Source organism: Diorhabda carinulata, chromosome X, assembly GCF_026250575.1.
Source record: "Diorhabda carinulata isolate Delta chromosome X, icDioCari1.1, whole genome shotgun sequence".
NCBI classification, from domain to species: domain Eukaryota; kingdom Metazoa; phylum Arthropoda; class Insecta; order Coleoptera; family Chrysomelidae; genus Diorhabda; species Diorhabda carinulata.
In genome coordinates, this window is record NC_079472.1 from 28,127,708 (window position 1) to 28,142,840 (window position 15,133).

Below are 15,133 nucleotides of genomic sequence, written 5' to 3' on the forward strand. Positions count from 1 at the left end.
AACAATATTATTATCGATAAAAACATCACTAATTGAAGTATTAAATTATAATAAGGCACTAGAATAATCAGTTTTTATCGGTCAATTTATTTAGTAGCTTTTTTATCTCTTCTTTAAGCCATAATTTTTCCCAAATCCTGATAATACTTGGAATGGAATGAAAGTTATCTTGTGAACATATACTCGATGGTGCTATTAATCTAGCATCATATTCATCTTTGATTGAACATAAAACATAAATAGGGCAATAATATTAAAATTAGGAGCCCTTTCAAAAACCACGGTCAATTATTATATTAAAAACCAATTAAAACAACAAAAAATCTTAAAATTGAACTCTTTCGAGGTACTGCCTTTAGCTTTCATCTGCTATAATGTGGCATTCTCAATTTGAGGAATTGTGTTAAAACTTCGCGAATTAAAAACAACTTGAAGCACGACAAAAATATACCGACCGTTTTTGATTCTTAATTGACCCATTTCTACGTACATAACTATAAATATAAATTTGAAACCTAAATTTCTTGGCGAATTTTTAAAAAGTTAAAGAATTTTATTCCAATCTACATATTTACATTTAGTTACTCGAGTTTAACTTCGGTCAAGCTTCCATATATTTTGTTCTCCCTTTATTAAGTGTTATATATCTTCTTACCACTTTGCTTTTATATTTTTTATAATTATTGCTATAAAAGTCAAATTTAAAAACGAGCCAGATACCCTTTCAGTTTTACCCAAATAAGCTCGATCAGATTCGTAGTTATATAATCGAAGAACATCAATTTCATGTATGCTCTTTGGACATCTCAACAATATAGTACTGTTACGAACTTATCTCCGCCCTGGAGGCGGCCCTGCTGGTATGTAGTGGAATACTGAAATTCGGCAAAGGCGCCGGCTTTGATGAAATTCACAGAATTCCTTTGATCTTTGCTTTTATATTTTTTTTGCTGTTTTTATAATAAATGGTTTATTTACATTGTTTCTAGAAAGATCTATTTATTTTATTTGTTTTGTTTTTCTATTTCTGGAATTCTTTTTGGAGTTGTGTTGTGTAGCACAGATTAGTTTATAATGGATATTCATAGTGAACAGACCGAAATAGAAAGTAATCGATGAATTCAAATAAATGATTCAAGTGAGTTAAGTGCTAGTGAATTATTATAGGTTAGTATAGTATATAGTATTCAAATAAATGTGGAACGTGTGACAGTGTTTATTAATTAACCCCACCAAAAGGGGCCTCCAGCACTAGAACTATTTCTATTTCTCCAATTATCACTTCAAATAGTAATTTCGTTCCAATTAATTCACTCTTCATTCTACGGCTTCTCCAGTAACCACATGTAACAGTATATATTTCTTCATGGTAATCTATGGTAGAGTTCCAGATAACTTCAATCAAAGCACCATAAAAAAGTATTGATCTCAATATGGATAATTACTAAAGGACCTTTACCGATTGAATTATTTTTTATTATTGGAAGGGAAGGCTGTAGAAGTTAATCTTATTTTCAGTACTTTCACTCGGAGAAAATTTGCAACGCGTCCTAAATTGATGGACTATACCCTATAGTTTTTTTATATAGAATCATATATGTAATCAATATATTGCATAGTTTACATATTTAGTATGAATTGGTTCAAAAAACTGATTAATATTATAATTGCTTGTCTTATGAGAATAAAATATAAGTGACGATTCAGTCCTTAATAGAAAACAAAAATTAACTAAGCATAAAAATTGTAGATTTTTATCTCACGACGACAACAAATCAAAATTAATCAACGACAATGTTAAAAGATTCTAATTTTCAAGGAGACATTACTAATATTTGGATTCCAAGAAAAAACATAATAGCAGACCGCCGAATTCATAGAGATAAATAGACTGGACTGGACGCGTCCATTAATATATTAAAAATGTAATAGCCATTGTAACATAATAAATCTACTGTATCGTAAATATTATAAGTTGAAAATAAACTTTTCATAAGTGGGTCCAAAAATAGTTCGGTATCAATATTTCGTTGCCTGCAATCATGTTATTTATATATTTATGGATACTGTAACTTCGTTTTCATGAAAATAATCGTTACGTACTTTCAGAGCTAATACTCTTGATATTGTTTCTTCCGTAATCAAGATATTGTATAGTGAACAAATTCAAAGCACATAGTAACCACAGTCAAACACGTGACATCGTTATCATTTTAGCCCTCTGGAAAGGTTAAAAATTATTTTATTGTAAGGAAAGAAAAAATGATATTTTTCTTTCTTTTCTTTCGACAAAACTCTCTCAATTTATTATTTGCTTTCTCACTATGTTTTTTTTACTATGTATTTAACTCTATTTTCTATACTCTTTATTCTTCAAATTCTTTCTTTTTCACAACTATTCTACTTTTGTGACTGATACTTCTTCCTTTACAGTATTTATGGCATCATATTGACCATTATTAGACAGAATATTAGATATATACTTGTTTCTCCTTTCCTATATATGAAGGAAAGACAAAATCGTCTGCCTTTCCTTACTGATAAATATTTGCTGTGGATGTTTTGTGATACCTACTAAAGTCCGTACAATTGAAAGTCAATGAATTCTCTTAATCAGTTTGTGAGGCCTTTGGTATTTTCAACAAGGGGTCCGAAATCCCCACAGGGGTCCAATTATGGGCCCATTTCATGCCGAACCCCCTCTAAGCAGCTGACCCTCAAACTGACTGCTCGATAACCTATTATTTTCGACTTAACACTTGGTTATTTTGTTCGCTGTATACTGTATAGGAATTAATTATGATATATTTTGATTTATTGATATTTTCCATGCAATAACTTTATTGGTTTTAATTTATTTACAGACTCATTTGTCCAAAGAAGATTGGTGGTCGGTTAAAGTTGCTTAGAAGTTAACATTAATTAGATTATTAATCGACATAAATCAAATCACCTTGAATTATGAACGTAAAGTATTCAAAAGATTAAACACGAAGAGCTGATTGCACTAATACTTTTACTGAAATAAATTTCATCTAATTTCAATAGAATATAATCTACTGAATCTTGAAATATACTCTTTTTATTGGAATAATACAATAAGAAATTTAAAAAATTAGAAAAATTATATTATTTATTGAACAAAGTTATTCCAATTTTATGTAATAAATAGAAACCACTTTTGACGACACTGGCCAGCTGAATATATCAATTATTGCCGAAGAATTTTCCTCAAAATTTTGTTTACTTTGGGACTTTCCATCCAAAAAGAAGTGAGTTATAGATATTTTAGTCCAGCGTCAAGGCAAGTCTTACAGTTTTCCGAGTCGTTGACTGATCTTAATAATTATAGCTCTCGTAAAAGAAGAATTTGTCGTGAAAATATGTAGAGACTTTTTGAGTGAAACTTTGCATGTTCATATATATATTGTATTGAAATTTTCAACCTCTCCAACGTTATTGACCAATTATCCTGAATTCCTGAATTTATGTTCCCAAAGGTAGACGGCTGTATTAGTAAAACCTATAACCATTTTTTAGAAAAATGATGACAAGAATACAAAATAAAATATCCCAAAAATCAAGTTGATTTTCTATAATAGACTGATTATTTTCAATAGTTATACTTAGTTGATTCAATTATTGATAAACTTTTTCTATTTGGTCCATCGTAGTTTATACAGGATACTTAGCAATTAGCAATTTGAATTTCTTAGAGAGACAATTTGTATTGTAGGGCTGTTTTAATTCTCCAATATTCATATCACGTTTCACACTTTTCAATTTACGAATCATATCATCTCTCATTTTAGAAATTAATTTTGAAGAATAATCTACTTTCCTCAGTGTTGTTCTTTATATTTTTCTGTATCAACTGTATTATTGTTCAAAACATTTTATTGTGAAATGCCACACGATCTAGAAGAATACAATAAATAAATATAACCATCTAAAAATTATGTTAATTCTATCGTTTATTATGAAATAGTTTCCTTCTTTTTCGTAATTAAAATACCATTGAACATTGGCATTATCAATTACATAAATAAGTTTTTACTGGTTTATCTAATGTCTTTATCTCTTCAAATCTAAACAACAAAGCCTTGACAAGAATAAATAAAAAATCAAAAATTATTGTTCCTAAACTGGAAGAACGCTATGATCACCAATTAGGACCGATTCAAAAAATTTATCCATACCATAGGCGTACCAAAAAATAAAAATGTTACCCGGTACCTGTAGTTTCATATAGCTTTATTGTTTATCAATCAAGTTACGAATCAACAGAAGGTGAAATATGGGAAGAAAATTAAGAAGACTTACAAATATTGAAATAATAAACTTGTCTGTCAGATTGATGAAAAAAAAACTTTAGAACGCAGGACTGGATTAACAGAAAGTGGTTTTCACTGCAAAAAGCAATAAAGAGAATGACGTAGATCAAAATTATTCATAGGAAATAAAGTTAGATGATTTTTGCATTGAAACACAATTAGAGAAAACTGAATAAATAGTGGAGAAAATAGAAGTAAGTGTCTGCAATATATGAAAGGCTGAAGCATATTTATCGTAATCCTGGAATTGTGAATCATTATAGATAACATATAATAACATCATGAGATGAAAGTTACAATCTAATACATTTGTGAAACATGTGAAATCTATAGATTCGTTCCAACGCGCCAAAAAACTTTCCATTTTTCAGTGACGATTTTGTGCAATAAAGATTACGTGTTCCTATCGGGCAGTTACCGTTATACGAACGATTCTGTTTTGTGTTCCAACCGACTTGTGACCGTTGTGAACTATTTTCGGGACAGTCTTTCCGATACTTGGCTTTCACAAGACACGTTCACAGCCGGATATTGCGCAGAAAATATAATTTAAACGCTTCCAATAACCGTTCCAACTACCAGGTTAAAACAAACCTGACGTACAATTTAAAGGTAGATTCCTAGATGTTGAAAATACCATGGTATTGTCGACTAAGGTGAAATGTTAAAGTATAAAGAAGTACCGAACAAGTCCCCTTTATGACAAACTGAATTAAATTACTTGTTTAATTCAATGTAATATCTCAACGTTGAAAATATGTATAGAAGATCGCGGATGTATTGATATCTAGTTAGCCTAGACCAGTTCCATGCATAAACAAAATATTGCGTTACCATAGCAACGAACAATAACTTATTAGAAGTGTCAGTGTAAAGTTTGACGTCAAAAAAGTAAACCAGAGTTACGCAATAAATTAAAAGAAAAAAGAAGTCCATCGAAATTGTGAGAATCGATAAATTGGAGCATTGAACCATCATCAAGTACCTGTATTTAAAAGGGTTAAGAGGTAAGCATATTTATGAAGATATGCCTAATACCATTGTTGATCAATGTCTTTCGTTGTCTTTCGTATGCGACCGTGAAAAATTGGACTGCAAGCTTCAAAAGAAGTAAATTTTTCATTGAAGATGATGACCGAACGGGAAGGCCAGTTTCTGTGTCAGTCCCCGAAAATATCGATGCAGTTCATTACATGATTTTATCAGACCGTCGGATTGGGCTAAAACGGATATCTGAAGCACTGAATATTTCATACTAACGCGTTTAACATATAGTTCAAGTCAATTTGGACAATATTTGAATGTTGACCAAAAGCGTGCAAGTGTAGAAGCATCGCGTTCGATCTGTGCTCGATTTGAAAACTATGTAGACTTCATAAACCGAATTGTCACTATGAATGAGACTTGAGTACATTTTTACGATCCAGAAATAAAGCAAGAATCGATGGAATGTCGACACTATGGTTCTCCAAGACCTAAGAAGTTTCGTGTCCAAAAATCTGCTGGAGTTGCTTCAGTTTTTTGGAATTGCCATGGAGTAATCATGATTTATTTTTTGGATAAGGGTAGAACAATAACTGGAGATTACTATTCAACATTACTGAGCACTCTACGGGAATAAATTGAAGAGAAAAGACGCGAATAGCAATTCAAAGGTGTTTTGTTTTTACAGAACAACGCCCCTGCACACAAATCTCATGTTGCCATGCAAAAAATTCGTGTTATAGAGTTTGAATTACACCCCTCTTATTCATTAGATTTGGTTCCCTCCGACTATCATCTAATAATAAAAGCTGTGAAGATCTGGTTTGCAGAGCAAGAAGAAACATTTTTTTTGAAAGGTATAGAGATCTTGCAGGTTCGCTGTAATAAATGTATCCAATTTAGAGAAGAATATGTTGAGTAATAAAATATTTTGACATTGAAATTTCACACGAGAGGTTCAAAAGGAGATGGTATTTATGAGGAACGTTCAAGCTAGCCAGCACCGACTACCCGTCTTTGAAGGTATATATATATGGAGATGTATTTAAAGAAAATACAATATAAAAATGATCTTGAACTACAACGTTTATTACAATTTCGTTTAAAAATTGAAAAATTTCAACTAGGTCCGAAGACATTTAGAATTTCAATGACCTGACAAAAATTAACATCTTTGTGATATGAATTTGAGAACAAAACTAGCTAGAATCAATACATGAGAAAACAATTTGTCATGGGATGGAATTGTCGACCTTACAATTGAGATACTGATATATTAATTTTCCATTTATATAAATTATATTGAAGCAACCCACCGATATAAAAGTTTTGTTGTACGTCTCTGTATACGATTATGAATTAGACCGGGCTCTAGTAATTTATTCAAACCTATTTCATTTTACAGCTTCACTTCCCGGAATATCACAAATTATCCGCATTAGTTTTTATATTAATTTAAAGTAATGGGCGATAAAAGTATCTTGAGAACCAAATATTATTAAAAAAACAATTCTGGTGTTATGACATCGATTAGAATTCCGATAAGTTTCTTTAATTAACGTTCCAAAATTTCAAATTACTTAGATGGAGATAAGAGACCGTACGGTAGCTACCAATCTTTTAACACACTGAAACTCGATCTTCATGAACGGATCGTGAGGAAATTCGATAAGGAGCTTTTGTATTGATGTTAGATTTTATTTCAATAGCTTTAAAAATTGTTGATGAAGTTGTAGAAACGTAATTAGAACTACTGAATATCAGTATTAGATGTACGTATACTTTTATCAATCTAATATTAAGACCCCAACTTTGTTGCAGCGCAATTGCCGGACCAGAAAGGCAACCTTATCCGATATTTTGGACGAGCAAAGTCTTAAGCTGTAATTGATAACTCTCTTCCATTATGTGTACTGGTTAAACAATAATTCACGTTATTAAACTAGGTATAATTCATCACGACCATTAAACGCTCATTATCTAAAATATCTTTTAAATAATTATGCTGCACCACTCGATTGAGATTTTTTTCTAATTCCATTTACAATCTGCCTTAATAAGATTATAAATACCTACTTTCTATATTAAGATGACAAAGGAGAAGAATCCTCCAATAAGGATCTTATTTTTATAACCACTCTTTATAAACAGTATTTATGACAACATGGACTATCTATAATCTATTTTGTTTTGAATCTCTTAAGGCGTTGTCTTCAGTTAGTGTCCTTACAAGTACATTAGGGTAGGCACTTATTTTGTCACTTTCGATGAAAGAATAGGACATGTACCACGTAGCCTTCACATAGTTCTAATGGCTTTGTTGGAGTTACTTGCAGTACCTCAGTATTGAATCCCGTAGGTCCATATGGGTTTTGAAATTACCTTATAATGGAGCAGCTTATTTTCAATATTGAGTCGTGAGTTTCTACCTATTACCCAGTGCATTTCTCTAAATTTGAAACCCAGTTGTTTCTATTTTGTTAAGATATGATTTTGCCATGTTAATTTCCTTTCTAGGTACATACCCACATAGTTTGTCTCATGTTCTTATTTTGCTGTTTAGTGTCAATGGTGGGCATGTGTATTAGCGTAAAGTGAATGTTACCTAAGTTCACTTAATTACGTTACGCTTGAATTTATTCATTCACTTATTCATTCAGATTTGAATTTCAGTTAAACCCTCTTCAAATTCTACGATGTGGTATGAGGATTTGGACATCTTGCAAGCATTGCTGAGTCATGTGTTTCAATTATAGATCCTAGTATACTTCCTTGTGGTACTCGTGAGTTTATCATTGAAATATGATTCTAATATTAGGTCAAAGTGATGTGGAAGTTTATTCTTGATTTTTTATAACTTGATTAAGAAATTAATGGAATTTAATTCTCAATTATATTGACTGGGTAAGGTTAGAATGACTTTAGGTAATTTTTCAGTATGATATGAGATTTATCATCGTATAATCACAATTTAACAATAAACAAATCGAGATTAACTCTTTCACGCTTTGAGGCATTTTAAACGCCCGTTGTATAGAGCAATTTGTGGATGTTAAATTGGAATTGATTCCTTCTAGCAGTCTTACTGCAGGATATTCAGGCACTACTACTTAAATCGAGGAAGAAAGGTTCAATAAAAAAAAAGTTTCTTGTGGTCTTCAATATTTCTGGTAATATTTAACCCATTTAGAATCACGGATACAGCCTCTTTTACCTCCTCTTGTACACTACCATGTTGATTTCCTCTCATATGTAATTTCATCTCTCTAAATGAAAGTCAAAGAGCAATATCGATACCTAACTACTATATGTGCTTGCGGCATCGTCATAATGACTTTTTCACAAAGTCTTAAAGATTAATTGAGGAACAGCTGAGAGAGTTGTCATTATATAAAATCCAGATAAAGAGAAACAATTAGTATTGTCTTCAGTCACAACTTGGTCACAACAGTCACAAATCTCTGCTTTTGTCTGACGCTCTTTACCGATTCCTTGCCACTGCTGATTTGATTCACGGTCTAGGGGTCATACTGATACAGTCAAGATTTTTGGCACCAAATTCGCCCCAATATTTGACATGTTTGAATCTTTAGGCTGGTGTCTGCGTTAATACTCAACTAAAGCTCCGTATAGATGCCATCGGAGCGCACAAATATGCGATGCAAGTGATAACGGGATCTCTTTCACATCTTCTATTGAAACTCGTCGTCGTTGAAATAGTTTGCTAAGAAATATATACAAAACAATGATAAACCGTTGACTTCAGACTGTAAGTGAAGCTAGACAGATGCTGTCGAATAGAGCAATACTACAAGTTCCTTAACTTCACCTCACCTCACCTTGTATTACCTCTTAGATAATGATTTGTGTTCATCATTTTCTTCACATTATTAATTAATTAATTTACACTTTAAACTGAATTCATAAGCTCGTATGTAATATTCTTATTTCTTCAGTACTCGTTATTTCAAAAGTAGTAATTCGAGTAGATTATTCTTTCACGCATAGTATTTGTTGTAAAAAGTTAACCAAATGGATCATTTTGAATATTTTTAAGTACATACGAGGATAGTGTTTCCAATTTTTCAAATTTATAAGCTGTGAAATGAAACACCGAAACTTTTTATTAGTGTACCCAACTGTTATGTGAAATTAATAACCTATTTTCAAAATAAAACGTGGCCAATTTCCATCTAATATATCACAAACTACGAACCGTTGAGAACAATTTATCATTCCTTTTGATATCAACAATTCAAATCTAGATGTTGCATTTAAAAATATATATTTTTTGTTATGCCAAACACCCATGACTAAAAATGTTCCAGTTAATTAACTTGAGACAAGATTCCACTAACTTTTATTGCCGTTAATTTGGCTATTCCAAAAATATCAACAGCAGCATGTTCTAAATTATATGAGCAGTTTCCTTTGCTTTTTTTAAAAAGCGCATCCAACATCAGATTTCTGAAGATACGCCAGTGATTTATGGGGAGCAATTTAAACCGAAAATAAATTAAATTAACAGTGAATTTAAAAGCTGTAAGAGTATTTTATGCTGGGAATTAATAGAGCTTTGTGCTTACAACCTGAAAAATAGACTATTAAAAGTAAACTGTCACTTTTAAAGATAAACAAGAATATTTATTAGTTGAAGGAAATATTATATACGAGGTATGTAAGTAGCTTTCTACAATCACGAGAAATGTTAACAATTTTTCAATTTACGTTTTCGGAATAAGACTAAATGGAACAGAAACTACATAATTTAGAATATCGAATAATTGTACAGAATAATTATCATCTTAAGAAGATGAAAACTGGACAAATTTCAATGCGAAAGTTATGAAAACATAGATAAACGGATAGACACCGGAGAATATCTAAAATTATTTCTATCCATAAGTTAGCACTATGTTTTTTAATACACAATTGTTTCGTTTTGTTGTTTATTTCAAATGTTTTTGGTACAAACATTATTTGTTTCCCTCTCATTATTTTCCGAGCAACCATGTCCATTAAATATCCAAATATTACCGCAATAATGACTCGGTTCTCAAATTTCTAAACATATATAAACGTTTGTTTTCCGCATATATTACGAAAAATATTTTTTGTTTTTGTTGTTGTTTTTTGATGATTAATAAGAAAACTTGGAGTATCAACCATATTCGATATCTCTAAATCTAAAAGCTGATATTTTGTTTTCGTAAATCTTGTACAAATATAGTGGAGATACCTCCTAAAAATTATATCTCAATTTTTATGGAGGATATCAGCCGTATCGTATCTAAAATGTAACTCTAATTTGTTAACCTTCAGTCTCTGAAGACGATAACTTGGTTATCAAAACATGCGACAGACAATACAATTGTGAGAATTGCTGTAGTAGTAGTGTAAATAGTATGTTCAGGACGAATATCACAACCAGTTCTAGAAATTTTTAATTATTTGTTGAAATCTTAAATTTAGAGAATTCCTTAAAATTATGAGAGTATCAGCGAAATATAGAAACTATGGAAACTCCACCCTTTACACCAAAAATGGTGGAACGTCAAAAGCTCAACACGAAATAATTTTCCTCTCAAAAGCCGTGATAACAATTTCTCAGAAAGACTGTTTAAAAAGAATCAAGAACAAAGAATGTAAACATGGATATTCGTAAGAAAGTAAATATTAAACTTACCTGCGACAGAATTTGAAGTGAATCCAATTCTCAGCTTTTGCTTATAATTTTCTCAATCAGCGTCGCTACTTTTTAAATAAATTCATATCAATTAATTTTCAACATTATTTGCCAACGCTTGAATACAAAGAAGGTAATATAAGGGATTGTCAAAATCAAGACACATTAGAAAATCATTTAATCTTTTATTTTTTTTAATACATAATACTCACTAATCAAGAGTGACCTAACCTTGTCTACTTGTTTTTCTAGAATTCCTGTGTTTACATATTTTTTACAGTAATTAAATTAACATTCGAATAATTTACACATATACATCGTTATATACAAATACATTGTACAAAATATTTACAATTGACAACTTTCTAAATGCCATTAAAAGAAATTCAAAGTTAATTGTTACAACAAAATCGATACGTCGATTTTGACATTGAAATTATATCACTTAATTTATACGCTTGGATTTGATTTCATTACAATGGAAAAAGGATGTTGTTCTACAATATTATTGTATTTAAATTTGGAAATCAAATATATATGAGACTGAAGTAAAGCCTTACTTCAGAAAAAGCGTGGACGTGCCATGAATACTATGAGAAGAATGGTAGATCATATTTCGATTGCCTTTTTATAATTTTTCTACATCTTATAAGATTATCAGCTTCAAAGTACCGATGGTCTAGTATTGACAATTCAATTGGCCAATGTTGTGATGAAAACGGCTACTCCGTTTCATAGCTCATAAGCAACTATTTAAACAAAAAAAACTTTAAGTCCTGAGTTCTGCCTCTTCCCCACTGAGATTTTTTTGTATCATTACGTGACATGCAGGGTAATTGATTAGTGTGATGAAGTTTGGTGGCTCCTTTGCTCTTTGAGATATTAATTTGAAAATTTAAGGGATTATAGCCATCATTTGTCTTCATATTTCAAAATTATTCACAATCTTAGAGGTTGCTTCAGAATGCTGTGCCATGTCAAAGTTACATTGTTTAGATGAAACACCCTATATTTTATTGAATATTATTAGGAGTAAGCTTTAAGCTTCAAATCTTCATTATAATATATTTCGTTAATATTCATTTAATCGGATACAGGGTTAATCAAAACACTAACATTATTTTTTCGGTTTTTAAAATGAATTACCCTGTATTTTATGTGAGTATGGGAAAGTAATGCCAACATACTCTTTTATCAAGCGTTTCCTATACCCAAAAATTATTAGTTCTTGAGATATTTTGATTTTTCTATGCAAAATAAAGATTATGTACCTATCTCTAAACATTCAGTGTGAGTTGGTTATGATTTATTAGTCAAAAACTGACAATTTATCATTGCTGTTTGGTACTATCGAGGTTGAATTGCAAGAATAAAAAGTTATCCTATTCACTATAGTATACGTACACGTCTTGATTATCAGAATAGGTGTTCGAAATGACCTCCAAAGACATTTATGCATGCTTTAAAGCGATAATTGAGAGTTACCCACATCACGAGGCATTTCTATAGAAACTTCATTCCATATTCTTTTCAACATGTCTTTTGTAGCTGGAGGTATATTGTTTACTTTATTCTTGATGTGACCCCAAAAAAATAATTCCATTTTATCAAAATCTGGTGACCTTGGTGGCCACTGTACTGGACCATTTCTTCTGATCCATTTTCCAGGAAATAGTTCATTCAGTTCACCATCACCACATCAATTAATTGTGTGCGTGAGCTAAAACCACGTCTTTTGACGAAGTGGGACTTTTTCCAATAAAAGAGGTGATTGGTTTATTAAAAAATCTAAATATATCTCAACATTCAAATGTTCCTCAAAAAAATATGATCCTACTACATATTCAGCAACAATAACTCTCCACACATTTAATGACCATCTAGTTTGACTTTGTGTCACTATATACAGTTTTTAATCGTTCTTGCTTTTTATGATTAACTGAATCCGTGCAATTGAACCGCTCCATCAGTTTCTCCAAGCTTGTTTTTCTAGATTGCCTATTACTTAGGTTGTGAAGACTAATAATAACTATAACCCCTCAAATTTTCTAATTGATATATCATACGACTCCTATGGCACTGAGCTTTATCACACTAAGCAATCACTCTGGAGTTCTTCGACATATCAGTTCTAGTTTTATTTATTTTTTAATATCAATAGTGTCAATTTCGTGAATTCTGATATAGTAATGATTTTGTACCAGAAACTTTATTGAACTCTATTGATAAAATACCTCATATTTCTACATAATAAGTTTTTTGTATGAAATTTTTCACTAGATTTTTTGAATAAAAAGTGAAAATTATCTAGCTTGATGAAGCTCTCAACTTTAATGATTTATTATTACTTCATTATTATTACATTATTAAGAAAATACTTTCCATATAGATTACTTGATCTTCAATTGCAGATAATAGTAATTATTTCAAATTACAAAAAAAATTAACACAAGTGATTGACTGGTTTATTGATATTTGAGAATATTAATACTATTGTTTTGTCCTAAAAATTTAAGCCTCGAAATTTCTTAAATTAGTTTTATTATATTTTTTTCATGTCCTCTTTACCTTTCATCAACTTGTATCCCACAATCTAACAAGATCAGAAAAAGGTAAGTACTTGGAATGTTTCTTAATGATCTATCATTCTTTTTCCAATTTTCTCAATAACTTTCATTGTTTTGATCAATAAATTTTATGAAATGAAGGTTGAAACAGGAAAATTAGATAGTTCCATAAAAATAACAATTTATGTATACAAAAAATCTAATTAACGGTGAAACCAGACCTGGTATCAAAAATATAAACGGCTTAATGCTACTTCCCCTTAACTATGAAAAATCATTAATTTTGTCTAAAACTTATAAAAGATCTATCAATATTCCAAGAAATGTTATTCTATTTAGTGAGATTAGTGAAACGACCTCAATTTAAACGCAAGATAACCTCTTTTGAATATAATTTATTAATTTTAAGATAAAGATAATTAATTTGTACTGAAAATTAAAAGAAAACAAACACATTTATTACAAGAAATATTATTATAATTGATTTTGTAACGCGCGATACGATCTCATTCCTAAAATTAAAATCAATCATTTATACATTAATATAGTGGATATTTAGATATATATCTCATATTGTAAAAGGCAAGAAATTCCAATACTATACAAATTTCAAACTTCTTGACGCATTTTTTAACAAAAAAAGTTCCTGTGTACCTGTAGATGTGCCAAAACGAAAAAAAATTTGGGCATTACTAGAAAAAGATTAGATTTTTTAAAGACAGATAAAAATTTGATGTTTCCACTTGTTGCGGTCTTTATCGGAATATTACTTGACCTTTTTTCAATGACAATTGTTTATTTAATAACTTTATATAACGGTAGAAAATGCGCTATACTCTTTCGCGCCGAGCGTGTGACGACTGTTTACTTGTTTTCAATCACCTGGATAGGGTAAATTCTTTGTTTAAGATAGGTGCCGCGATCCCTCAGAATCTGCAACAAATGCTATGATTTGACGTTGTTAAACCTCTATATGGACAAACTTTCGTACAGTTTTGTAACCATGGACGAAAAGTGGTTCTAACCCAACACATCTTGGACCAAACACCACCCCAAACACTGAGTTTGTGACCACTTTTTGATTACAATGATATAATCCACATTAACTGTCATCAAAAAGGTAAAATATTCAATGACGACTATTATGCCAAATCATAGGGTTATAACAAAAACAGGCAGCATAGTAAAAATCCATGAATTAACCTATGCACTGATCTCTCTATTATCTGTCTGAAGTGCCTATTTTTTATTTCTACACCTGGAAAAATTGATTAACGTACAAAAACTTTATAGCACTACTTGTGTGGACGTTGTAGGTCCTTTCTTGCAAAACTAGCGAATCTCTATGTTTGCTTTTCCATTAGTAAATCAAGAAAATATAACGCTCTTCTTTCCTATATTTACGAAAAAAGCACTATGAGTAAATAAAGAATTTGATAACATTTAACCTGAATATTTATAATAAATTTAAAAAAAAAATACGCATAAATTGCATCGAGTTTTTAAACAAAGCTATGGACGATGTTTGAAGTTACTTTTTAGTCATATGGTAAGTACAGAAT